Genomic DNA, 27,982 nt, shown 5'->3' with positions numbered 1-27,982 from the left:
GTGGTGATGCCGAGCAGAGAGTTTGAGCAGCAGGCCCGGAGTCTGAGGCCTCGTTGTGCTCTTTCTTCTTTTTTTCTCTTTTGTGTGAAAGTAGTTCTAAGTGGAGCCCAGAGTTCCAGAAGAGCCAGATATTTACTCATAGGAGTAAGGACAAGAAAGCTCCCTGAGCAGAACGGTCCCAAGGGGTGGCCGCTGGGGCCGAGCAGCAGGGGCTCCCATGGCTGTGGCGGGCAGGGAGTGGGGGCTGGTCGTGAGGGTCTCAGCCGCGTGTCTCTTGCTGAGGGGCTTGGCCTAAGGGCTCTCCTGAGGCACCAAAGCCTGCTGAGTTTGCCCCTGTTACTCACCTGCATGTCCACACCTAGCCTCGTTCTGTGGATTTGCAGTTGTGCCCTGTGTCGTCTCCGTGGCATCCTCTCCGCAGGGCTGGGCTCAAGGCCCACCCGTCGGGGATTGTTTCTCTGATCATGGATTTGGGACTTGGGCGCCTGCTCCTCCCTGCCCGCGCCCTCTACACAGCTTCCTCCGTCAGGAACATCTCTACAGCCAGAGCCCCCATCCTGTGTTTCCAAGTCAGTGACTGACGGGGTGTCTGCCCCCTGAGAGCATCCTCCCTGATTCAGGGTGAGGTACATTGGTCCCTTTAAACTACACCTGGCATGTCGGGGCCATGGGCCATATTCCTCAACACGCCATGGGAGGTCGCTGAGGTTTTCATCCCTAGGCTGCAGGCCACTTTCCATAATGCTGCAGGCTCCTAGGTGTCCTCGAGCGCCCATTAAAGATGATATCGGGCCCCTCAGCCTTCACCTCAGACCTGGTCCAAAGAGGCCTGCAGGGTTTTATAAGACAGCGCTCCTCTGCTAGTGCCACGTTTTCTGGAAGTGTTTGTTGCTGTGACATTACCCATGTGGGCTGTTGCAGCAAGGGTCACTCTCTGCTCTGAAGGTGAGGGGTTCAGGTGACTCGTGTCACATCCACCTGCAGGTGTGTTGGGGCGTCCAGGGTGTGGCGGGTGAGGCTTCTGTGGATGGTTGGGTGGCTCAGGTGGGTGGTGATGCTGTCGGCGGAGGCCCGGGAATGGCCTCCACCGTGCTCCGTGGGGACCTTGCCCAGCTCAGCCACATCCTAGGGTCAGGACGTGCAGGATCAGCACAGCCCAGAGACACTGTCCACGCTCCAGCGGTGAGGACACTACAGGAACCCTGAGCTCCAGGGGTAGGGAATGGACCAGGGCGGGGGAGGACTCCCCAGAGACGAGTGGGGAGCAGAACAGGCAGATCCACTGAAATCCACTGCTGAGGGGAGCCGCGGGGAGACAGGAGAGGTACTGTGCCCTGTGGGTCAGCTCCCTGGCTGGGGATGGAGTTCTTGCTGCAGTGGCTGTGGACAGCTGCACGGTATGAGACTTACAGAGCAGGGAGGGTATGGGTCCATTCTTGTGTGGGGCGCTTATCCTTCGGGTATGGGGACAAGAGGTGTGTGCTATGTGCAGGTTTGTGCCATCTCCCTTTGTCGCCCCCACCTCTAAGTTCATCCCCAGGATGAAAGGGAGTGTACCCATAAGACCAAGGTGGATGGCTGGTCTTGGGCTGCGAGGTTCTCTTTCTCTGGAGAAGCAGAACTGCTTGGGAAGAACATGTTCATCTTGGTAATGTAGCCAGGCTAGAAGACAGAGAATTGTTTGACTTTGTTAACAGTTAAGCAATGAGCAGAAAGAATGCAGGTCTATTTTGGGGGTGTATGTGAGCCTTCAGGGACACCCTGGTTTCAGAAATGAGAGTTACACGACAGAGTGAGTGTATGTAATGCCACCAAACTCTGCATTGAAAAACATATGCCTTCCTAAGTACAAATAATGAACTAGAAGAGGAAATTAACAAAGCCATGCCACCTACAATTGCACACGCAAAAAATTAACTGGGAATAAACTTAACAGAGGAGGTAAAAGACTTTTACAAGGAAAACTATCAAACATTGTGGAAAAAATAATAGAAAGCATAGAGAAATGGAAAGAGAGACCCAGCTCATGGGTTGGAAGAATCAACATTGTCCAAAGGGCCATCCAACCCAGAGCCTCTTCTAGATTCACTGCAACCCCAATAAATATCCCAATGGCATTCTTCAAAGGAACAGAACAAAGATTTCTGAGGTTCATATGGAAACACAAAAGACCCCAAATAACCAAAGCTTTCCTGATTAAAAGCAGGGGGAAATGAAGGAGTCACACTTCTGACCTCAAACTAAAGGTAAGGGGCCTCCCTGGTGGCCCAGGGGTTAAACACAGTGCTCTCAAACTACTGACAGCCACTGTGCACAAGTTGGATCCCCAGCCGGCCGGGGAGCTGACTGACATATGCCTCAGACCTCTCCTGACTGGCCTGCTGCACTGCTCAGCAGTTATTTTGTCATTCGGCCTGCTCTGTTCCCTGTTCTGTCTCTGGTGAATCCTTTCAACCCTGGCATCTATGGCCTGTACCCCAGCTCTTGTGTGCATAAATAAATAAATCTTAAGTATTCGTTAAACAAGTATTTTGGAAACCCAAATAATTGAGCTAGAGTTACCTTATCAAATCCTTAGTTATAAATTAATCTGACTTGTGATATTTTGAAGAATACTAATAATATGTGTAAATTCATGAAACAAATCTGTAAAAACTTGGATGTTTGCCAGATTATGTGGAACATTCTGAGAGACAGAAAATACATCCCAAGAGCAGGCCAGGATGAGCTGCTCACCTTCTCACAAGCAGGGATGAGCATCAAGCAGTCTCGGGCGGGGAGAGGCCGCGTTGTTTCCAGCTCGTGTCCTGAGACTTTCCTGGGCTGGGCTGCGATGACCCACATGTCGGCCAAGGTGAGGTGAAGTGTGGACTCTCTCTCCGTCCTGAGGAGAGAGTGATCGGGGCCGTCCTCCTGTGGAGAGCTGGGGTGGAGGACGTGGACGCCGCTTGGGGCGCTTGGGGCGCCGTCTCGCTGTGACTCTGCGCACCCTGCTCCTTGGCCTTTCAGCGTGAGGTGAGGAAACAGTGTGAAGGACACGTGAAGTCTGTGAAAAGGCACCAGCGCTCACCGCGGTCACTGCTGAGTAGCCCGGGAACGTTTTCCCTCTGCAGCGAGCCCTGTGCTGGCTCTGACTGCTCCCGGCCCTCCAGGGAAGCCCTCGGGGAAGCCGGAGCCGCCGCCTCCAGGGGCCTGAGTCCCTAACTGGGGGGGGGGAGTTGGGGGGGTGTTCCTGGGGAGGAGTGGATTCGGGCTGCAGAGGCAACGCGGCCCAGAACCTGTGGTGCAGGGAATGGCCCATGGTGGGTGGAGTCCTCCATGGGGCGCAAATGTCCTCAAGGCGCTCACTGGGGATTCTCTCCACAGCGACCGGCAAGGCCTGCGGAGGAAATGGGGTGACGAGAAGCCACTGGCGGCGGTGGGCGGGGGGACCTGCACCAGCCCGGGCAGATGCGGCCCTGGCACCAACACCCATGGGGGCTCGCGCCTTCGTGGCGCGCTCTGCGGGGGTTGGACCGTCCCGGGTCCCCTGCGGGACCGTCCCCCCCACCTGCGCTCCTGAGTGACCCACGTGTCCTCCCCGCCCGCGACGGTCTCAGCTCCTCCGGAGAGTCAGCCCGGCCAAGGCACGTCCTCCCTGCATGCCGGGGTCCGAGCTGGCGGCGCCTCCTCCAGGTTCTCAATCCTCCCTTGACTCTCCCGGGGCGCTGCTCCTCCAGCCCCACTGGACACAGGGTGTCCCCAGGGGTCGTGCGGGTGGCTGTCCTCAGAGTGTGGAGAGACGTGTGCGTGTGGGGGTTGTTCTGTGTCTGTCACTCACCTCCATCGTCTTCTGGAGGGTGTAACGTTGAAATTGGGAATTTAAAAAGTCATATTGTTGGGGGGGGACCGCAAAGCCCCCAGAATATCAGCTCTAGAAAGGGTCTGCCATCTGCTGCATCAAGAAAAAGCATAAAAGGGGGCCTCCCCAGTGGCACAGCGGTTGAGCGCTGGTTTGTGAAGCTGCCCGCAGCCTCTGCAGCGCCGGTTCGATCCCTGGCTGCTCCCCGGCCACCGGTGAGGGTCCCACATGGCGCGCAGACCTCTACTGCCGCCCGCTGCTCCCCTCAGCAGTGTACTTCAGTCCTGCCTGTTCTGCTCTCCGCTATGGCTCTGGTGAATTCTTTCACCCTCCCGCGCTTCTCACTGTAACCAGTGCTTGTATAAATAAATAAATAAATCTTAAAAAAAAGGAATGAAATTCTGAGACCTGGATGGATTTTGAAAGTCTTATGCTAAGTCAAAGAATTAAGACACAGAACATAACTTCTTATAAGATTCCATTAATTCCAAAAACCCGATGAGGGGTATCTACAGAGAGACAGAGGAGATTGGATTTTGCCAAGCCCAAGGGTTGGTGCAAAAGGGAAGTATCTGCGTATCTGCTAATGGTCTAGAGTTAATTTGGGGGTGATGAAAACTTTCCAAATTTATTTTGGTGATGTTTGCACAACAGTGAAGTTATCATTTATTTGTATGTTTTAACAGGTAACTTTTATGGTATTTGTATTATATCTTTAAAAACTTAAGAAAAATAATGACTATCACCATTAGGTTATGCTAAAACAGCAGTACTATGTAGTGATTTTAAACTTCAAATGAACAAAATTGCTGTAATGTCTGAATGTTTATGTGCTGTTGCTCATTTTGTTCTTCACTTAGGAAACATCCTTCAGGCTACATCATAAAATTTACTAAGAAGCACCCTTTGATAGCTATTATTTCTGTTGCTGAAGTGTCAGAGAATGGAGAGACAGAAGAAGATGTTTTGTTTTGTTTTGTTTTGTTTTGCTAGACCAAAGTCACACTGTGTGTGACCATTGTGCACCTCCACGTTTGCTATCTGGAGTGAACCCACCACCACTGTCTTTCTTCAGGCCACTCTATTTTCAGCTCCCCTGAGTGGGCTTGCTTGCTTCATGACACAGAATCCTCATGTGATGGCTGCCTGGAATGGCTGCCTTTCTTGGCAATGAGACACCATGACATATTTGCAATCAGTGACCAAGGGGCTTAGACTTCAGCATGTCTGTTCATGACATGTTTCACTTGTTCAACACCTTTCTATTGTTCCTCGTGGGTTTGTTTGTATTTCTTTTATTTGCCTATCAGATACTATTTTTGTTTGTGTTAACATTAGTGCAAATTTCAGTTCCATCACAACTATTCCAGTTTGCAGTGAGTTCTCTGTTGTCTGAATTCTTTTCTTTTAAAGATGTATTTATTTATGTATACAAGAGCTGGGGTACAGGCCAGAGACACGGGTGGGGGGACAGAAGAGACAGATCGACTGAAATACACTGCTGAGGGGAGCAGCGGGCGAGGCAGGAGAGGTCTACTGCACCATGTGAGTTCGGGCGAGACAGGAGAGGTCTGCTGCACCATGTGAGTTGCTCCCTCGCTGTCTGGGGATCGAACTCGTGCTGCACAGACTGTGGACAGCTTCATAGTGTGGTGTTAAACCCCTTGCACCGCCAGGGAGGCCCTATTCTTTGAATTCTTATCATGTGCATTAAGTGTTTCACTTCTGTCACAGACCACAAACTACCTAGCACGTGTTAGCTTTGTTGAGCATATACTATGTGCTAAGAACTGCACTAAAAGCTTCCTGTTTTTTCAGCGTATTTAACCATGCAATTTAATCTTGTTTACTTTATTAATAGGCACAACCATTCAGTGAACTTTCATTCTTTTCTGATTGAGTATTTATCTAAATGTCACACAAATTCTATTACAGAAAAGATAGGGCTTGATAAATACTGGTGAATTACTTATTATTTTCTCGTTTCTGTTTTTTTGTCTTTAATTAAGCTACTGAAGAAAACTTACTAAATGTGGTAAAAATATGCTTTGTTCACTCACTGCCACGCCACATCTCAGTAAATTTCAATTATTTATTTTGTAGTTTTTAAATTAATAGACTTTATTTTATGAGTTAATATTTGGAGAAAAATTGAGTGGAAATCTCATAGTTCCCATACATCTCCTCAACCTCCCCAAAAAAGTGTTCCTTCTTATTAATATCTTGCATTGCTGTGGTTCAACTGTTACAATTGATGAGCTATTATTGATACATTATCTTTAAGGTCCATATTTTACATTAGGTTTTACTCTTTCTGTTGTTTATTTTATATCATTTGATAAAGGAATAGCTTACACCAAAATAACTTACACACACATATATGTTTTCAAGGCACAAGTATATGTATATATGTATGTGATAACTTATTTTTTTTGACCACTGAGCTATATAGCTCATTGTCTGAATATACTACAGCTTATCAGTTCATCTGTTAAAGACTATCTTGGTTGCTTCCAAGTTTTAGAAATTATGAATAGAGCCTGTACAAACATTTCTATGCAGGTTTTTCTGAAGGACTACTTTTAAAAATTTATTGAATAAATACCAGTGAGGAAAATTTATGGATCATATGGTAAGAGTATGTTTAGTTTTATAAGAACAAATCAGTTTGTTTAGATACAATTTCAAATCATCTTCCCAAGTGGCTGTGCCATTTTGCAATCCCGTCAATAATGAGGAGTTAATGTCGCTACACAGCCTCACAAGAACTTGGGGTTGTTGTGCTTGGGATTTTAGTTATTTTAATATTAATGTGATATTACAATTCTCTTTTAATTTTAAATTTTCTGATGTCATATTATATTTAAAATATTTCTGTGCACCTGTTTATCATGTGGATACTATGGTGAAGTGTCTCTTCAGATCATTTGTATATTTGGTAATTAGGTTGTATTTTTTAAAAATATTTATTTTATTTATCCATGAAATATCGGGTACAGGCAAGAGGTATGGGGGATGAGAAGATTCACCAGAGACAGAGTGGGGAGCAGAACAGGGGATTGACTGAAATACACTGCTGAGGGGAACAGCTTGCGAGACAGAAGAGGTCTGTGCTACATATGGCTAGCTCCCTGGCCAGGGAACCAACTCAGGCTGCAAAGTTGAGAGCACTGAGGCTTATCCTAGGCCACCAGGGACGCCCTAGGTTGCATGTTTTCCTATTGATTATTTTTTAATAAGAATGTTTTGTATTGGGCCTTCCTGGTGGTGCAGCAGTTGAGTGCTGGGTTGTGAGGCTGCCCGCAGACTCTGCAGCGCTGGTTCGATCCCAGGCAGCTCCCTGGACACCTGAGGAGGGTCCCACATGGTACGCAGACATCTCCTGCCGCCCGCTGCTCCCCTCAGCAGTGTACTTCGGTCCTTCTGCCTGATCTGCTCAATGCTCTGGCTTGGTGAGTTCTCTCACCGTCCCGCATTTCTAACTGTACCCAGTGCTTGTATAAATAAATAAAAATAAATCTTAAAAAAAGAATGTTTTATATTTATACTGCTCTTTTTTTGGCTTTAATACATTTTATTTTATTTTATATGTTTTAATAATAAATTTTATTTTTATATTCCCCATACAATTGCAAACCCCCATTCTGAACCCAATCCCTCCCCTCCCGCTCCCCCACCCCCCATAGAGTGTCTCTGATTCATAGTTTTTTGTTGATTTTGATTTTCACTTTCTTATAGTTATTCATTTTCCTGGTCCCTTATTTAAGTTTTCTAGATTCCTGCTATGAGTGAGACCATCCGGTATTTTTCTTTTTCTTTCTGGCTTATTTCTCTGAGGACGATCCCTTATAGCGCCATCCATGTTGCTGCAAATTGCATGTTTTTATCTTTTTTGAATGCTGAGTAATATTCCATGGTGTATATGTACCACATCTTCTTGATCCAGTCATCTATTTTTGGGCATTAGTGTTGTTTCCAAAGCTTAGCTATTGTAAATAGTGCTGCTATAAACATAGGGGTGCAGGTGTTCTTTGGAATTGATGTTTCTGTGTCCTATGGGTAAATAACTAGTAGTGGAATTGCTGGATCATATGGAAGCTCTATGTTTAGTAGGTCCAGAAATCGCCACACATCTCTCCATAGTGGTTGGACCAGTTTGCACTCCCACCAGCATTGCAGGAGAGTTCCTTTTTCTCCACACCCTCGCCAACATTTGTTGTTGCTAGTTTTTTTTAATATGTGTCATTCTCACTGGTGTAAGATGGTATCTCATGGTAGTTTTGATTTGCATTTCCCTGATTACAAGTGATGTTGAACATTTTTTCATATGCCTGTTGGCCATTTGCATTTCCTCTTCAGAGAAGTTTCTTTTTAGCTCTTCTGCCCATTTTTGATGGGATTATTTTCTTGGTTGTTGTTGAGTCTCATCAGCTCTTTGCAGATTTTTGTGATCAGTCTTTTATCATTAGTGTTGTGTGCAAAAATGTTCTCCCAGTTGGTGGGGTTTCTCTTTGTTTTTGTTCTTATCTCTTTTCCTGTGTCTCTTTTCCTAATTAAGCTCTTTAATTTGATGTAGTCCCAGCTGTTTATTTTTTTCCTTCACTATCACTGCTTTGGGTGATGTGTCTGTAAAGATGTCTTTGATGTGAATATCACATAGTGATTCTCCTATATTTCCTTCTATGTATTTTTATGGTTTCAGGTCTTATGTCTAGTTCTTTAATCCATTTTGAGTTGATTTTTGTGTATGGTGTGAGGTAGTGGTCAAGCTTCATTCTTTTGCATGTAGCGACCCAGTTTTCCCAGCACCATTTATTGAACAAACTTTCTTTGCTCCAATGCATAATCTTTTCTCCTTTGTCAAAGATTAGTTGACCATAAATCTGTGGGTTTATTTCTGGATTTTATATTCAATTCCATTGGTCTGTATGTCTGTTTTGTTCCAATACTATGCAGTTTTGATGATTATGGCTTTGTAGTATATTTTGAAGTCTGGGAGTGTGATGCCTCCATTCCCTTCTTTTTTTTTTTTCAGGAGAGCTTTGGATATTTGGGATTTTTGGTGATTCCATATGAATTTCATCAATAATTGTTCTATTTCTTTGAAGAATGGCATTGAGATTTTGATTGGAATAGCATTGAATCTGTATATTGCTTTTGGTATGATGGCCATTTTAATAATGTTTTTTCTTCCAATCCATGAGCAGGGGATGTCTTTCCATTTCTTTGTGTCTTCATCTATTTCTTTTAACAGTGTTTTATAGTTTTCTTTGTATAGGTCCTTTACCACTTTTGTTAGATTTATTCCCAAATATTTGATTTTTTTTGTTTCAATAATAAAAGGGATTTTTTTTTATTTCTACTTCTTTAGATTTATTGTTTGTGTATAGGAAAGCTACTGACTTTTGTGTGTTGATTTTGTATCCTGCCACTTTACTGAACTGATTGATGAGTTGAATTAGTTTTTATGTGGAGTTATTGGGGTTCTCTATGCATATTATCATATCATCTGCAGATAGTGATAGTTTGACTTCTTCTTTTCCTATTTGGATTCCTTGTATGTCTTTCTCTTGTCTGATTGCTCTGGCTAGGACTTCCAGTATTATATTGATAAGCAGTGGTGAGAGTGGACATCCTTGTCTTGTTCCAGATCTTAATGGAATTGCTTTCAGCTTTTCACCATTGAGAATGATACTGGCTGTTGGCTTGTCATATATGACCTTTATGATGTTGAGGTATGTTCCTTGTATCCCAAGAATTTCAAGGGCTTTTATCATGAATGGGTGTTGCACTTTAGCGAAAGCTTTCTCAGCATCTATTGATATTATCATATGGTTTTTATATTTCTTTTTGTTGAAGTGTTGGATAACATTGATTGGTTTTCGGATGTTGAACCATCCTTGTGTCCCTGGAATGAATCCTACCTGGTCGTGGTGAATTATCTTATGGATACATTTTCAGATTCTGATAGCTAAAATTTTAGTGAGGATTTTTGTATCAGTGTTCATTAGGGAGATTGGCCTGAGTTTTCCTTTTTTGTTTTGTCCTTGTTCAGTTTTGGTATTAGTGTAATGTAGGCTTCATAGAACGTGTTTTGTATTGTCCCTTCCTTCTCAATTTTTTGGAAGAGTTTGTGAAGGATAGGCACTAATTCGTCTCTGAATGTTTGGTAGAATTCATTTGTGAATCCATCAGGTCCTGGGCTTTTGTTTTTGGGGAGGTTTTTGATAAACATTTCAATTTTTCTGTTTGTAATCAGTCTGTTTAGGTGTTCTATTTCTTCTTTATCTAGCTTTGGGTGATTGTAGAGTTGTAGGAATTTGTCCATCTCCTCTACATTGTGGAACTTGTTTCCATATAACTGTTTGTAGTAGTTACTGTTTATTCTTTTGATTTCTGCTGTGTCCGTTGTGATTTCTCCTCTTTCATTGATGATCCTGTTTATTTGTGCTTTCTCCTTTTTTCCTGTTTGAGCCTGGCTAGGGTTTTGTGTATTTTATTGATTTTTTCGAAAAACCAGCTCTTAGTTTCATTGATCTTTTGGATTTTTTTTTTTTTAGTTTCATTTTCATTTATTTCTGCTTTGGTTTTTATTATGTCTTTTCTTTTTCTGGTTTTGGGTTTTTGTTGTTGTTGTTGTTGTTCTTTTTCTAGATCTTTGAGCTTTGAGATTAGGTTGTTTCTTTGAGTTCTTCCTTGTTTCTTGATGTGAGATTCCATTGCTATGTATTTTCCTCTTATTACTGCTTTTGCTGCATACCATACATTTAGGGAATTGGCGTCCTCCTTGTCATTCAATTTAAATAATTTTTTAATTTCTTCTTTGATCTCCTCATTAGTCCAGTGTTCTTCCAGTAGTGTGGTTTTTAATCCGCATGATGTAGGAGAGTTCCTTGCCTTCTTTTTATGGTTTATTTCTAGTTTGATGCCTTCATGGTCAGAAAAGATGGTTGGTATGATTTTAATCTTGTTGTATCTGTTGAAGTGTGTCTTGTGTCCCAGTATGTGATCTATCCTGGAGAATGATCCGTGTGCGCTTGAGAAAAATGTGTACTCCGTTTTTTTTTTTTTTTTTGGGGGGGGTTTAGTGTTCTATAGATGTCTGTTAAGCCCAAGCACTCTAGATCCTTATTTAGAGCTTTAGTGTCTTTACTTATTTTTTGTCTCATTGATCTATCTATTGTTAATAGTGGTGTGTTGAAGTCTCCCACTATGTATGTGTTTTTTCTGATGTCTGTTTTCAGATATGACAATAGTTGTCTGATATACTTTGGTGCTCCTTCGATTGGTGAATATATGTTAATGAGTGTTATTTCTTCTTGAAGTATGTCCCATTGATCATAATATAGTAACCATTGGGGTCTCTTTTTAACTTTTTGAGTTTGAAATCTATTTTATCAGATATAAGTATAGCTGTTCCTGCTTTCTTTTTTGGTCCATTTGCTTGTAGGATTGTTCTCCATCCTTTAACTTTGAGTCTGTTTTTATCTTTTGTAGGTAAATTTGTTTCCTGGAGAGAGCAAAAGGTTGGATTTTGTTTCTTAACCCAGCCTGTGACTCTGTGTCTTTTTATTGAAGAGTTTATAACATTTACATTTAGAGTTAATATTGATGTGTTAGCATCTGTATTTGCCATTGTGTTTGTCTTTCCTTTGATTTTATTTATTTATTCTTTTAATAACTTTTTTTTGGCCCTCTTACATTGTCATTAATCCCTCTGAAGTTCTGGCTTTAGGATTCCTTCTAGTATTTTTTGGAGTGGGGGTGTAGTCATAATGAAATTCCAGAGTATCTCTTTGTCTGCGACTGTCCTCATTCTTTCTTCATAGAGGAAGGAGAGCTTTGTGTGATAGAGTATTCTTGTTTGCAATCTGTTTTCTTGGAGTCGGTTGCCTATGTACCTCCACTCTCTCCTTGCCAGTAGTATTTCTTTGGAGACATTTGATGTCAGCCTGATTGGTTTTCCTTTGTATGATATCTGTTTCTTCCCTCTTGTCAGCTTCATTATTTTTTTCCTTCTCCTGGATTCTTGGGAGCTTTACAATTATGTGCCTTTCTGTATTTTTCTTTTCATCATGGAAGTCTGGTGTTCTTCTTGCTTCTTGTATATCAATTTCCAGCTCCTTCTTCACGTTTGGGAAGTTCTCTTCAATTATCTCCTTGATTATTTTCTTTATTCCTACATCCCTCTCCTCTCCTTCTTGGATTCCTATAACTCTTATATTTCCTTTCCTCATGGAGTCAGATAGTTCCCAAAGTCTTTCTTTGGTCTTTTTCCTTTGTACTTCTCTTTCCTTTTCTGTTTTGGTTCTTTATATTTCTGTGTCTTCAAGAGTACTTATGTTTTCTTCCATTTCATCTATTCTGCTTTCATTGCTTTTCGCAGAATTCTTTAGTGCCTCCATTCATTCTTTGATCTCCTGCATTTCTTTTACTTCCCTAGTTAGGGACTCAATTTCATTCTTATGTTTGTTGATTATTTTTGCCTTATCATTGTTTTCCATTACGACTTCTGTCATTTTTTTAATCATGGCAATTTTAAATTTTCTTTCTGGAAGGCTCAGAAGTTCTTCCAAGTTACTGTCATTGCAGTCTGGGGGGTAATTTTCATTTTGTGGTGTGCTTTTTTTCTGAGGAGTTGCTGGGTTGCATGTGGTTTTTCTTTTCCCTACTGCCTGTTTTCTAATTTGCCGTATGCATTGGGACACTGTGTTGCTGGGATTGGCCGGCATCTTGGGCGAACTTCCCAGCTCACCTCTGGCTCTTCCAGGAGCCATCTGCCGGTTTCAATCAGGCTTTACTGAAGAAAGGTCCCTGTTCTAAAAAGGCAATGAGGTTTCACACTCCTCTGTATGCCTGGTCTGCCCCTGCAGTGGGTTCCCGCTCCCCCTCTGGGCTGGGACTGCAGGCCAGAAGGGGCCTGGCATGGGTGAACTTCCCAGCTCACCTCTGGCTCCTCCGGGAGTCTTCTGCCAATTTCAAGCAGTTTTTTACTGAAGAAACGTCCCTGTTATAAAGTGGTGATGCAGGCACACACTCCCTGTGCAACCAGTCTACACCACATTGGGTTCCCGCTCCTCCTCTGGGCTTGGACTGCAGGCCAGAAGGGGCCTGGTGTGGGCGAACTTTGAGCATTTTTTTTTATATATATTTGGAAAATGCCATTGAAGTTTTTATTGGGATTACACTGAATCTGTAAATTGAATTGGGTCAGATGCACATTTGGTATGTTGATTCTCCCAAACCAAGGGCAGGGAATATCTTTCCATTTCTCTGTTTTTTTTTTTTTTTTTCCATTTCTATTAACAATATCTTACTCTTTTCTTGGCATCTTTACCTCCTTTGTTATATTACTCCATGGTACTTCATCTCATGATTATATGTGGGATTGTTTTCTTAAGTTCTTTTCTAGTTAATTTTGAGCATATAGAAGGCAATTGATTCTTGTGTGTTGTTTTTTTTTTTTTTAAAAGATGTTCTTTTTTTTTTTAAATATTTATTTATTTATTTATACAAGCTATGGGTACAGTCAGAAGCGCGGGAGGGTGAGAGAATTCACCAGAGCCAGAGCGGGGAGCAGAGCAGGCAGAAGGACCGAAGTACACTGCTGAGGAGAGCAGCGGGCGGCAGGAGAGGTCTGCGCGCCATGTGGGACCCTCCTCCGGTGGCCGGGGAGCTGCTGGGGATCGAACCGGCGCCCCAGAGGCCGCGGGCAGCTTCGCAACCCAGCGCTCAACCGCTGCGCCACTGGGGAGGCCCTGTTTTTTTTTTTTTAAGGTTGGTTTATTTATTAAGTTAACACAGTTGACACCATTGTGTGTGTTTGTTTATTTATTTATTTATTTATTTATTTATTTATGCAAGCACTGGGTACAGTGAGATGCGCACAAGGGTGAGAGAACTCACCAGAGCCAGAGCGGGGAACAGAACAGGCAGACTAATGAAGTAAACTGCTGAGGCGAGCAGCGACTGGCAGGAGAGGTCTGTGCACAATGAGGGTCCCTCGTCGGCGGCCGGGGATTGAACTGGCACTGTGGAGGCTACAGGCAGATTTGCAGCCCAATGGTCAACTGCTGCACCACTGGGGAGGCCCTGTTTGTTGATTTTTTACACTTTCAACTACATTGAAGTGGCTTTTTATTTTAATTTGTTTTTCGGTGGAATCTTTTGTTTTCTTAGTGTATATTACATTGTCCACAACAGCTTTAATTGTGCTGAAATGTTTAAATCCATACAACTGAGAGACAGTTAAATGTTTTATTATTTTAAACATTTTAATTATGTTACACAAAACTGACAAATTGTAGGCAATGAATAGTCTCAGTATATGTTTATAATAGTCCGATTCAGCTTCTTCATTCAATACGTGTATTGAATTCTCATTATATCCCATAACCTTCTCTTGATATCCCATGACTTTTATTGACCTGTAAACTATGACAGTAGCTAGAATACATAATAAGTATGTTATCTATCATCAGAAAAAATAAAAATGCCAATGGTTTAAAAGAACAGCTGCAAGTGGTCAACCCAGACGTTCAAAGATGATGTTACCATTTTTTAACCATTCCTGGCTGCCTCCAAACTGACATTGTGCCCACATGGGCCTCACCTGGGCTGAAGGCAAGGTCAGCCTGATTAGCACCCTCAGAGTGTGAATGTCTGAGAATGAGTTAAATGTCTGATATCCAGTTGGAACTGCATATTATCATGAAATATTTTGTGAAATTTTCATATTTATGATACGTAAATCCGATGAGGTTTCTCGTTTGAACTACTACACATGGAAATGCAAACACTCTGAGAACCCCATAATAATGTGGCCAAAAGGACATTGTCCTCAAATTCCCAGAAATTCTAGGAAATTAAATATATGGGGATAAACACACAAGAAAAGTGTGGTGTGATGTTGTGAGTGCCCTTCCTCAACTATCTCTGGAAATATTAGAATATTGCGTAGTCCACTAGCTAGTATTTTTTTTTACCATTATAGCTTCCAAAGCTCCTTTATTGTTTCTTGAAAAACCCTACTCACTAATTTAGTAAACTTTTAGTAATTATACTGCACATAAAATTAACAGCTTTCACAGGCACTGTCTTATATCTGGTGTCCACTGTGTGCTGAGTGTGTTTATGGTAAATGCCGGTGGCACCCACACCAGAGCCTCCAGGAGGGACTCTACTCTGTCATGTGTGGGTCTTTGTTCACAGAAGGTCGTGACCACTCAGTTTCCAACTTGGGCCCTCAGGTCTTCCTTATGCGAGGACGGCCTCACTCACAAAGAACAGGGGCATCTGTCCCACCAATAGCCCCTATTCCCACATGTGACTGCAAGAGTCAGTAACATGAAAGGGGAAGTGACTTAGATACTGGAGATGCTGCCCCAATGAGAGAAATTCTGCTGGTGACTGAGATGAAAACCAACCATCACTCCTTAGCCAAGAGCACAGAAGTGGAGAACAGCAGACAAATGCTGAAGTTAGGTGACCTTCCTTGTACAGAGAATAACAAATTGCAGCTAAGTGTTAAAAAGAGCAACGATCAATGCTAATCGAGTGAATGAGCAGAAGAATATATGAAGTCATCGAAAATAAATCTTAAAAATGAGCATCTATTTTTAAATTATACAATAAAAATATATAAAGAATAGGAAGGGGACAATAATGTGAAAATTTAAAATAAATATGTCATAATAGATTCATGAACTAATCTTCTCCATTACATTTTGGTGAGTCTCCCCTTCATCAGTCTCCCCACAGCTGACTTCATGGCTTGGTTCCTCAGACTGTATATGACGGGATTAAGGGTGGGGGGCACCACAGTGTAGAACATAGAAATGACCGGAGTCTCTGAGGTCGGCTTCAGATAAGCAAAGGATCCAGTGTAGACAAACAGCACCACAACGAGCATGTGGGGAAGGAAGGTGGAGTAGACTTTGGACTTCCCTTCTGTGGATGGGATCTTCCTGACAGCAGAGAAGATATGGACATAGGAAATGACGATAAAAACAAAACAAAAGGAATCCGTCACTACACTAGTGAGAATAGGGACAAGTTCGTTGATTAAATTTCCTGAGCAGGAAGTAGCCAATAACTGGGGGATGTCACAGAAGAACTGGTGGACCACGTTGGACCCACAGTAGGACAAGGAGAAGGTTCCAACTGTGTGCATCACAGCATGGATACCCCCACCCAGCCAGGACACAGCTGTCAGCTGCACACACCTGTCCCTGCACACGATGACCTCATAGTGCAGGGGGTGGCAGATGGCAGCACAGCGGTCATAGCTCATCACCACAAGGATGTGAAACTCTGCAGCCCCTGAAAGAATCAGCACAAAGACCTGGAGGACACAGCCCGAGTAGGAGATGGAGCCGCTGTGCCTCAGAGAGTTGGCAAGGGATTTGGGGACCATGGCTGAGAGGAAGCAGAGGTCCGAGAAGGACAGACTCCTCAGTAAGAATTACATAGGGGTATGGAGGTGCCGGTCCAGGGTGGTGATGAGGACGATGAGCCCGTTCCCCAGCAGGGCGCACAGGTAGACCAGGGATCAGAGCAGCAGGTGCAAGAAGCCCATGGTCCCCTGGGTGGGAAAGCCCAGGAGGATGAATTCTGTCACGGCTGTGAGATTGGTCACCCCTGGAGCTATCATCTATGTAAAAACATCTAGCTGAGTAAAACATGATACCTACAAGGACAGTCACAGGTATGTCCCAGTGGTCACTCTGAGGCTGTGGAATGCAACAGGTCCATGTCTCTCACTCTGTTGAACCTTTTGTGTTCAGCTCCAGAAACATGCTTTTATCACACTGGATCTGGGATCAGGAAAGAGGGACATTTTGGTGATCATAGGATTCTGCTCTGGTTGATCTCATAGCCAGACCAACAGCCCCTCCCCGCCTCCCCAGTACTGTTGCTCCCGCCTCCTGCCCAGGCCCCAGTGTCTCTGTCCAGCACACTTCCGAGAGGTTATGCAAGCTACAGCCCAAGTGGACACGTGACCAAACCCAGCGCCTCCCCACCCTGGAGAGCCTGTCCCTGATCCTTCAGCACAGCCGTGGTCTGGGGAGGCCCCACAGGGACTTGTGTGCAGGGAGATAGGGTGTGCGGGTCCCTGATTTCCTGCTCCCCAGGACCCGACACTGTCCTGGAACTGAATGATCTGGGTTGTGTGTCCCCATGTGGTGTGTCCTGACGCCTCCTCTCTCAGATTCCTGCCCCTGTGGCCTCACTGCTTCCTCCTGGTCCGTCTCCTCATCTCCGTGCCCCTGACTCCCCACATTTGAGGACCCAGAGACCACTTTTCCTGCAGAGTCTCCTCCTGGGTCACACCCACACATCCCTCCTGCAGGATGGGCTCGTCCACCCCGGGTCCCTCCTGGACACTCTGTCCCCCTCAGACTCATGCACGTCTGTGCAGGGAGGAGGCCACTCCAGAGCTGAGCTGGATGGTCTGTGCATGTGGCTTTCCCTGCTGGTCCCACTGCCCCGAGTCCCCCGGGTGCGTGTTTGTTCCTCCCCCCAGACCCGTGCGTGAGTGGGGACGTCTGGACACGTTGCAGCCCTGCCCACACTCCCCCTCCCCAATGTCATCCTTTTCCCCCTCTGTGGGGTGACTGAGGGGCAGACCCTGGGGAGGCAGGATGGTTTTTTTTTTTTAAGATTTATTTATTTATTTATACAAGCACTGGGTACAGTCAGAAGTTCGGGAGGGTGAGAGAATTCACCAGAGCCAGAGCAGGGAACAGAGCAGACAGACTGATGAAACACACTGCTGAGGGGAGCAGCGGGGGCAGCAGGAGAGGTCTGTGTGCCATGTGGGACCCTCGCTGGCGGCCGGGGATCGAACCAGTGCTGCAGAGGCTGCGGGCAGCTTCACAGGCCAGCGCTCCACTGCTGTGCCACCGGGTAGCCCAGCACTGAGACTTTTAACACCTGTACCACCAGTAGGAGAATTTCAATGGGTCTTCTAATAGGAGAATACAAGATTGAACTTCTTGTTAAGGGACAAAGACCTTTCGGATCAGATTTCACATTTTCTACATTTATTATAATGTTGTTTTACCCACAAGCCAGCACACATTTGCTGAAGAGAGTGCTAGGTGACTTTCAGAGATCAAGTGGGTCAGGAGCAGATGAAAAGTAAGAAAATCCCACTTATGTGCATTTCTCTAACCCATGTGGGCAGAACTGACATGGAGGCCCAGTCTGTCTTTACCTTTGCAAATGCTATGAACAATTGGTTGCTGTCTCTTCTCCTTTCATTGGGCCATTATTGTTTTGCTCTAGCTTGTACCCGATATGATGAAGAGATGAAAAGATGCCCGGTGCACCCAATAGTTCTGGGTGGCCTAGTGGAGCTGATTTCTGTTTCTTGGACTTGTTTAGCCCTACACAAGCCATTCCTCTTTTAATTTTTGCATCTATAAAACGCGTTACTCATCTCACAGATGCCAAGAAATTCAAAGACTTTGGTTGTGGGGATCCTGTGTACTCACTTCCACTCTTCTGGTTGAAACGTCTCAGCCAATGAAGGGAATGGTCAGTCCTTCCTGCTCACCACGACTGAGCAAAGCACAATGTATGCTTTCTCATCTCAGGTGTAGTCCCTGTGAGATCCCAGCACCCACTCATCCGCGAGCATCACTGCCGTCCTCTGTGCCCTTCCCACCTGTTCTGTTCCTGCTCCCATATCCCCATTGTAGTGTGTCAGGTTTATAGTCGCCTGTTGGTGTTGATTTTTGCTTTATTATAAATACTTTTTTTTTTTCCTGTTCTCTTATTTGGATCCTCTACGTTCCTGCTATGAGTGAGACCATCTGGTATTTTTCTTTTTCTGTCTGGCTTATTTCATTGAGCATGATCCCTTCCAGCTCCATCCGTGTTGCTGTGAATGGCACAAGTTTATATTTTTGGTTGTGGAGTAATATTCCATTGTGTGTATAGACCACATCTTCTTGATCCAGTTATCGATGAGGGGGCATCCGATGTGGAGAAAAATGAACTCCCCTGCACTGCTGGTGTTAGTATGAACTGGTCCAACCACTATGGAGAGCTGTGTGGAGATCCCTCACACTGATAAAAATGGAGCTTCCATATGATGCAGCAATCCCACTCCTAGGGATCTATCCAAGGGACAAAAACATGTTAATTCGAGAGGACGCCTATACCGCTAGTTTATTGCAGCACTGTTTACAATAGGTAGGCTACGGAAACAACCCAGATTCACATTGTTTAAGAAACTTCCACCCATCTGTGGGAGATTCATTTCAAGTGCAATTCCTACTTGACTTTTGAACCGAAGAATGAGTTTCTTTTGGAGGATGTTGCCCCATTACGAATCCTGAGGGCTGGGAGGCCCCACTTTCTGTCTCCCCTCCCATACCCTCCACAAGGCGGGGTCCTCAATGGAGACACAAACAGGAGCTGTGGGTACCGAGTTCCCAGAACTGGGGTCCTGTGACAAGTACTCCCAAGGACAAACCCCCTTTACAACTGTTTGATTTCACATAAATTTTGGAGATAACTGAGTTCTATCTAGAACATTCTTTCACATACCAGCCATAAAAAAAAAAAAAAAACTAGGATTCATATACTGAATGTCACACAGATATGAGTTTAGAAAAATGACTGCATTATTTTAGGAAAAATATTTTTTAAAGATTTATTTATTTATTTATACAAGCAATGGGTACAGGCAGAAGCGCGTGTGGGTGAGATAATTTACCAGAGCCAGGGCAGGGAGCAGAGCAGGCCGACTGATGAAATACTCTGCCAGGGGAGCAGCTGGCACAGCAGGAGATGTCTGTGTGCCATGGGAGACCCTCGCCAGCAACTGGGGATCAAACCAGCACTGAAGAGACTATGTGCAGCTTTGCAACCCAGTGCTCAACCGTTGCACCACCTGGGAGGCCCAGGAAATATATTTTTGAAGAATAGAAAAATGTTAAAATTTGTCAAAGGTAATCTGAAATGAAAAGTCTTATTTTACTTTAAAATGGTGATGGTAATAGTTAGAGGGAAAATCTAAATAACTGCTGGGTTCATGAATGTAGATGGTGTAATTAATTTAGGAAAACAATGATATCTCACATGCTGGTGTACTGGCTCTTCATCAGTCTCCCCACAGCCGACTTAATGGCTTGGTTCCTCAGACTGTATATGATGGGATTAAAGGTGGGGGGCACCATCATGTAGAACACAGAAATGACCACGTCAGACGTGGACGGGGTCCCTGAGGTCGGCTTCAGATAAGCAAAACTTCCAGTGGAGAGAAACAGCACCACAACTAGCAGGTGGAGAAGGCAGGTGGAGTAGACTTTGGCCTTCCCTTCTGTGGATGGGATCTTCCTCACAGCAGAGAAGATGTGGACATAGAAAATGATGATGAAAATGAAACAGCTGATACTCCAGGCCACACTAATGAGAATGGGGACAAGTTTGTTCATTAAATTTCCTGAGTAGGAAATAGGCAATAACTGGGGGACGTCACAGAAGAACTGGTGGACCACCACGCTGGACCCACAGTAGGAAAAGTAGAAGGTGCCAGCTGTGTGCATTACAGCATAGAGACCCCCCCCACACAGCCAGGACACAGCTGTCAGCTGCACACACCTGTCCCTCATCATGATGACCTCATAGTGCAGGGGTTGGCAGATGGCAGCATAGCAGTCAAGGCTCATCACCATGAGCAGGTGAAGCTCCACAGTTGTTGAAATAACCAGCACAAAGACCAGGAGGACACAGCCCTGTAAGGAGATGGAGCTGCTGTGCCTCAGAGAGTTGGCAATGGACTTGGGGACCATGGCTGAGAGGAGGCAGAAGTCCGAGGACAGTCTCCTTAGGAAGACATACATGGGGGTGTGGAGGTACCGTCCAGGGTGGTGATTAGGACGATGAGCCAGTTCCCCAGCAGGGCGCACAGGTAGACCAGGGAGAAGAGCAGCGGGTGCAAGAAGCCCATAGTCCCCTGGGTGGGGAACCCCAGGAGGACAAAATCTGTCACGGCCGTGAGATTGGTCACCCCCCTCAGCAGCATTCATCTGTATGAAAAAATAAAGAGGAAGAAACTTTGTCATATCTTCCAATATTGAGCATAAGTGCATTATCAGCATAGAATAATGATTCAATTTATTTAGCCGGTAATCACTCCTTATATGTGCCACGGAGTCTAGTACCCTCATCTGCGTGTGCTGCTGTGTTCAAACTTTCATTTCCATCTCCTGTGAGGGGACATGATCACACTGTCCAATCATGTCCTGAAAATTGGGGAAGGCTTGAAGATTTTATTTGACCCTAAATTCTTTGAACTTTAAGAATTATAATCTCAAACCTCTCAACAAACCCGACTAACTGTCCCTCCCAACTGCCCCAGTCTTGCTGCTCCCCCTCCAGCCCAGGCCCCAGAGTCTCCGCTCAGCACACCTCCCAGAGGTTGTCCAGGACACAGTGCCAGAGGACACGTGACCATGCTCAGCCCCTCCCCAGCCTAGAGAGCCTGTCCCTCCTCCAGCACAGCCCTGGTCTGGGGAGACCCCACAGTGACAGGTGTGCATCCCTGTGTGCTGGTCCCTATTTTCCTGCTCCCCAGGACCCAACACTGTCCTCGAACTGAATGATCTGTGCTCGGCGTCCCCGTGCGGCGTGTCCTGACACTTCTTCTGTCACATTCCTGTCCTTGTGGCCTCACTGCTGCCTCCTGGTCCATCTTCTCATCCACTCATCTCCCTGCCACAGACTCTCCACATCTGAGGACCCAGAGACCACGTTTCCCGCAGAGTCTCTTCCTGGGTCACACACACACATCCCTCCTGCAGGATGGGCTCGTCCATCCCGGGGTCCCTCCCAGCCCCTCTGTCCCCCTCAGATTAATGCACGTCTGTGCAGGAAGGAGGCCGCTCCGGTGCTGAGATGGACATTCTGTGCGTGTGGTTGTCCCTGCCGGTCCCAGGTCCCCTGGTCCGCCGGGTGCAGGTTTGTTCCTCACCCCAGGCCCATGGGTGAGTGGGGACGTCTGGACACAGGGCAGCCCTGCCCGCTCTCCTCCTCCTCCCCAATCTCATCCTGTGCCCCCTCTGTGGGGTGACGGAGGGGCAGGCCTTGTGTAGGGCAGGATTATTTTCGAGTATATAGTATACAAAATAATTGCAACACATTGGTGTGAATAATTCCAAAAATGTAATAAAAACAAAGAAATAAATCAGGATACAATATGGTCAAAGATGTTATATTTTAAGTGATTTAAATACATATTTCAAATAATGAAATATTTTTGACCTATGTCCTTTCCTGTGTCTGTTAAATAATGTGTCTTCTTCATTTTGCCATCTCACAGCCCTGAATGTTGGAGTTAGGAAATAATCACAGTTCGTGCCCATAAATACACAGGAGTCTGCACCCATCTTCTTTTCGTGCCAGGGCCATGGCATGTTCATAAATATTGAGTCATATTTATTGAATTGGGCTGCCGTGGGGGTGCAGGGGTCAGTCTCATTTCTGTGAGGCTGTCACCGGGCCCTGCAGCACCAGTCCATCCCCCGCCAGGGAGCTGCTCCACACAGCACAGCAGACATCTCCTGACTCCCCACTGCTCCCCTCAGCAGTGTGTTTCAGTGGATCCTCCTGTTCCGCTCCCCACTCTGTCTCTGGGGAATCCACTCATCCCCGCACCTCTGGCCTGTACCCCAGTTCTTGTATGCATAAATAAATAAACCTTAAAAAAATAAAACTTATTGAATGTCTACTCGACTCTTCTGTCTGCCATCATATTTAAGCTTAAAAAGAATAACTTTCTGAATTTTAACAATAAGTATTATTTTCAACTTCCTCTGGGATTCCTTCATTACAATCTAATTCCATTAATTTTGTGATTTTATGTGTTACCCAGAACACACTCTTGTGCTGATGTTAAAATCACAGACATAGAGCAGTAATTGTCACATATACCATGAATGAAAATCTTTAATTAGATACATGTACTAAAAGTCATTATATTATTGAGTTCTTATAATAAAGGTGAATATATTTTCTCTCACTGAGACTCATCAAACATGATGAGGAAGTGGGACATTGAGAAACTTGTGCACATCCAGAACATATTAGTTTTAATTATTTATAAATGAATATTTAATAACTGTTCTTTCTCACATCTAAAATGAAGGTTGAAATCTAAAACCTTTCAATTCTAAATGATTTCTATACTGAAAACTGCTTAAGAAGGGAATATCTGCAGTCTGGGTGCCATGTCGAGTCTGTCCTGAGGTTGTCCCCATGGCATGGACAGAGGGCGTCCTGGCCTCTCAGTCCAGGATCAGGGCTCGAGGGGACACCTCTGAGCACTCACAGGATGTTGCACCCCATCCTGCGCCACCTTATGTACAGAGCAGTGCCTCAGGGCTGGGTTATTTGAGCTCTGGAGCTGGTGTCCGCGTGTTGGACACGGTCCAGTTTCCAGCCCTCAGGGACCTTCCTCCAGATGGAAAGTGCAGTGTTTACTTGACTGTGTTAATTGGAGCGTCCTGCAGTGGATCTCAGCAAGTAATTATCACACTCGGTGTGCAGATGTGATTTTGTGTCTGGCTCACACCTCCCTGGACGTGAATTGACAAATCCTCATGTCCAGGTTCCATTTCCCACCTGTCGGGTCCGCTGTGGTGGGCACCATCAGTCATAACAGTGTCCTGAGTCCCTGTCTACACAGCTGGATAGTCGACCACCACCCACTGTGTGCCCTTCACAGAGAGGCCCTGGGGATGGGATGAGCATGAGGCGATGCACAAAGGCCTGAGGCAGGAGGGAAGGGACAGGGAGAGAGACAGGAGGGGGAGTGGGGCGGAAAGACAATGGATGTCCTGCAGAAGTTAGTGACCATGGGGATCACCAGCCCTTCGAAAGAGAAGCTTTACTCTTCTCTGAAATTGTGTATCCTGCAGTTCTTTTCCACCACAGCACCTGTAACACTTCACTTAAATTAGAACTGTTATTATATTTGAATGATTTTGCTTTTAACATTAACAAAATGGAGTAGAATATTAGGGTTTCTGCACATGGTGTCATATACATAGGTTTGCTGCATGGCGATGGTGATGTCACCCATGGAAACAGGCATTTATCTGTTTGAGTCTATTCTTCTATAGGGTGTGGGGCAGGACCTGGCTTCTTTCTGCTGTGTGTGTCTGTCTGCTTTTCCCAGCACCATTTCCCGTTCCAGTGCCTGCTCTAGCTCCTCTGTCGTAGAGTCACTGTCCATCCTGATGAGGGTGGATTCCTGGGCCCTCATTGTATTCCAGAAGTCTGTATGTCTGTTTTTGTCCCAATACCATGCTGTTTTAAGTATTATAGCTTTATTGTATGTACTGGAGTCTGGAATGTGCTGCCTCCCCCATTCTTCCTCATTTTTGTCAGGATGTTTTGGTTGTTGTATATACAGTTCAGTAATGTTTGTTTTATGTCTTTGGAGAATGCTATTGAAGGTCTTATTGGGATTGCATTGAATCTGTAAATTGCTTTGGGTCAGATGGGCATTTGGTAATGTTGATTCTTCCAAGCCAAGTGCAGGGAATATCTTTCCATTTCTTTGTTTTTTTTCTATTTCTTTTAACAATGCCTTACTCTTTTCTTGTATCTTCACCTCAGTCATTTTTACTCCATGTTACTTAGTCTTGTGATTATAAGTGGGATTGTTTTCTTCTCTTCTAGTTCATTTTTTGCATATAAGAAGGCAATTGATTTTTTTGTGTCAATTTTGTAAGCTTCCAACTACACTAAATTGACATATTGATTTAATTTGTGTTTTTTCCCAGTAGAATCTTTAGTGTTCTTAGTGTATATTATGTTGTCTACAACAGCTTTAAGTGTGCTTATAGTTTAAATTCATACAACCTTGAAGCAGTGAATGTTTTATTAATTTAAAAATTTTAAATGTTATACAAAATTGACAAAATACAGGCAATTAAATAAATAGGAATAAACACATGTGTAAAGTGTGGTGTGATGTTTTGAGTGCCATTCCTCAACTATTCCTGGAAATATTATAATATGATTTAGTCCTCTAGCTATTATTTTGTTTTTACCATTTTACCTTCCTATGTTCTCTCATTGGTTCTTAAAATACCCTACTCAATATATTTTAGTAATTTTTTAGTGATTATACTGCACGTGAAATTAACAGCTTTCAAGTCACTGTCTTTTTTCTGGTGTCCACTGTGCTGAATGTGTACATGGTAAATGCTGGCAGCACCCAAACCAGAGCTTCCATGAGGGTCTCCACCACATTATGTGTGGTCCTTATCAACAGAAGGTCGTGACTACTCAGATTATAAGTAGGGACCCAACACCTTATTTGTGCTATGAAGGCCTCACTCACTAAGTAAAGAGGCCACAGTTAGGAGCTGATCCCATGTGTGACCGCAAGGGTCAGTGACAGGAAAGGGGAAGTGCCTTAGATACTGGAGAGGCTGCCCCAGTGAGAGAACTTCTGCTGACAACTGAGATGAAAACCAACCATTGCATCTCTTGGCCGGGAGCTACAGAAATGGAAAACAACAGAAAGATGCTGAACTTTAATTATCCCAGTACACACAGAATATCAGTACACACAGTACACACACCATATCAAAGAAAATATAAGTACTAAAAACAGCAAAATACAAGGCTATAGAAGTATATGAAGTCATGGGCCTCCCCGGTGGCACAGCGGTTGAGCGCTGGGTTGTGAAGCTGCCCGCAGCCTCTGCAGCACCAGTTCGATCCCCAGCTGCTGCCCGGCCACTGGAGGAGGGTCCCACATGGCACGCAGATCTCTCCTGCTGCCCGCTGCTCCCCTCAGCAGTGTGCTTCGGTCCTTCTGCCTGCTCTGCTCCCCACTCTGGCTCTGGTGAATTCTCTCACCCTCCCATGCTTCTGACTGTACCCAGTGCTTGTATAAATAATAAATGAATAAAACTTTAAAAAAATATTAAAAATAAGCATATGAAATCATCTTAAATATAATTAAAAATTTGCATATATTTTAAATTATACAATGGAATTATATGTAATTATAAGAATATAAAGAAGAATATAATATGAAGATTTACAATGTGTCCAGTAATGGAGTCATGGACTCATTTTCTGTATTACATTTTTGTAAGTACTCCCTTCATCAGTCTCCCCACAGCAGACAAAATGGCTTGGTTCCTCAGACTGTATATGATGGAATTAAAGGTGGGGGGCACCACCGTGTAGAACATAGAAATAATCAGGTCAGACATGGAAGGAGTATCTGATGTGAGCTTCATATAAGCAAAGAATGCCATGCAGAGAAACAACACCACAACCAGCAGGTGGGAAAGGCAGGTAGAGAAGACTTTGGCCTTACCTTCTGTGGATGGGATCTTCCTGACAGCAGAGAAGATGCAGACATAGGAAATTATGATGAATATAAAATAGCAGATAGTCAACACTGACATAATGGCAATGGGGACAAGTTCGTTGCTTAAATTTCCTGAGCAGGAAATAGCCAATAACTGGGGGACGTCACAGAAGAACTGGTGGACCACGTTGAAACAGCAGTAGGACAAGGAGAAGGTTCTAGCTGTGTGCATCACAGCAAGGAGACCCCCACCCAGCCTGGACACAGCTGTCAGCTGCACACACCTGTCCCTGCTCATGATGATGTCATAGTGCAGGGGTGGCAGATGGCAGCATAGCAATCAACACTCATCACCATGAGCAGGGTCAGTTCGACACCTGCTGATATAATCATCATGAAGAGCTGAACCACACAGCCAGGGAAGGAGATGGAGCTGCTGTACCTCAGAGAGTTGGCAATGGACTTGGGGACCGTGGCTGAGATGAGGCAGAGGTCTGAGAAGGAAAGAATCCTCAGGAAGAAGTACATGGAGGTGTGGAGGTGCTGTTCCAGGGTGGTGATGAGGACGATGAGCCCGTTCCCCAGCAGGGCACACAGGTAGACCAGGGAGAAGAATATCGGATGCCAGAAGCCCATGTTCCCCTGGGTGGGGAACCCCAGGAGGACCAATTCTGTAAAGATCGTGAGATTCATCCCCCCTGGAGCCATCATCTGTTATCAAAGAGAAAAGAGGAAGAAATCATCAAACATTCCATATTGAACATAAATTGGTTCTAAGCATAGGATAATGATTCAATCTATTTACCAGGTAATTAATCCTTCTAGGTCCTCAGAATCTAGTATCCTCATCTGCTTGTGCTGCTGTATTCAGCCTCTGTTTCTAACTCATATGTCATTATGTTGTCCAACTTGTCTCTGAAATTTTGTAAAGAGAAGAAACTTCCAATTCTCCCCTATAAACTTGAACAAATTAGAATCTCATATGTATCAACAAACCCGACCAACAGGCCCTCTCCACCGCTCCAGTCCTACAGCTTCCACCTCCAGCCCAGGTCCCAGCGTCACCGCCCAGCACACCTCCCAGAGATTGTCCAGGGCACAGCCCTAGAGGACACCTGACCATGCCCAGCCCCTCCGCACCCTGGAGAGCCTGTCTCTGCTCCTCCATCACAGCCCTGGTCTGGGGAGGCCCCACACAGATGGGTGAGCAGGGAGATGGGGTGTGTGGGATCCCATTTTCCTGCTCCCCAGGACCCGACACTGTCCTGGAACTGAATGATCTGGGCTCAGCATCCCCTTGCGGCATGTCCTGACACCTCCTCTGTCAGATTCTGCCCCTGTGGCCTCACTGCTGCCTCCTGGTCCATCCCCTCATCTCCTCATCTCCCTGCCCCTGACACCCCACATCTGAGGACAAAGAGACCATGTTTCCCACAGTCTCCTCCTGAGTCATATTCACACGTCCCTCCTGCAGCATGGGCTTGTCCACCTCCGGATCCCTCCCTGGCCCCTCTGTCCCCCTCAGACTCATGCACATCTGTTCAGGGAGGAGGCCGCTCCAGGGCTGAGCCAGACGGTCTGTGCATGTGGCTGTCCCTGTCACACCCGGTTCCAGGGAACCGGGTCCCCCGTGTGCGGGTTTGTTCCTCCCCCCAGGCCCGTGCATGAGTGGGGACATCTGGACACGGGGCAGCCCTGCCCACTCTCCCCCTCCCCAACCTCTTCCTCTTCCCCCTCCATGGTCATGATGTTCCCAATGATGGTAGAGTTTTAATGGAGAATGTAGGATA

General features: G+C 45.0%; 1 pseudogene across 1 annotated transcript in view; it reads right to left on the bottom strand.

Annotated features, from left to right (window-relative positions):
- Positions 1–954: 954 nt before the first annotated feature.
- The window catches only part of LOC311175184 (olfactory receptor 14A16-like), a 51,169-nt pseudogene continuing 24,141 nt past the window's right edge, over positions 955–27,982 (bottom strand). The window contains exon 4 of the transcript in view: positions 955–1,125. The product of the transcript in view is annotated as an olfactory receptor 14A16-like (transcript). The remainder of the gene's footprint in view (positions 1,126–27,982) is intronic.

Source organism: Talpa europaea, assembly GCF_964194135.1.
Source record: "Talpa europaea genome assembly, chromosome: 8".
In the NCBI taxonomy this organism is placed as follows: Eukaryota; Metazoa; Chordata; class Mammalia; order Eulipotyphla; family Talpidae; genus Talpa; species Talpa europaea.
Note: the sequence above shows the minus strand (reverse complement) of the source record. Positions and strands in the feature narration are given on the sequence as shown.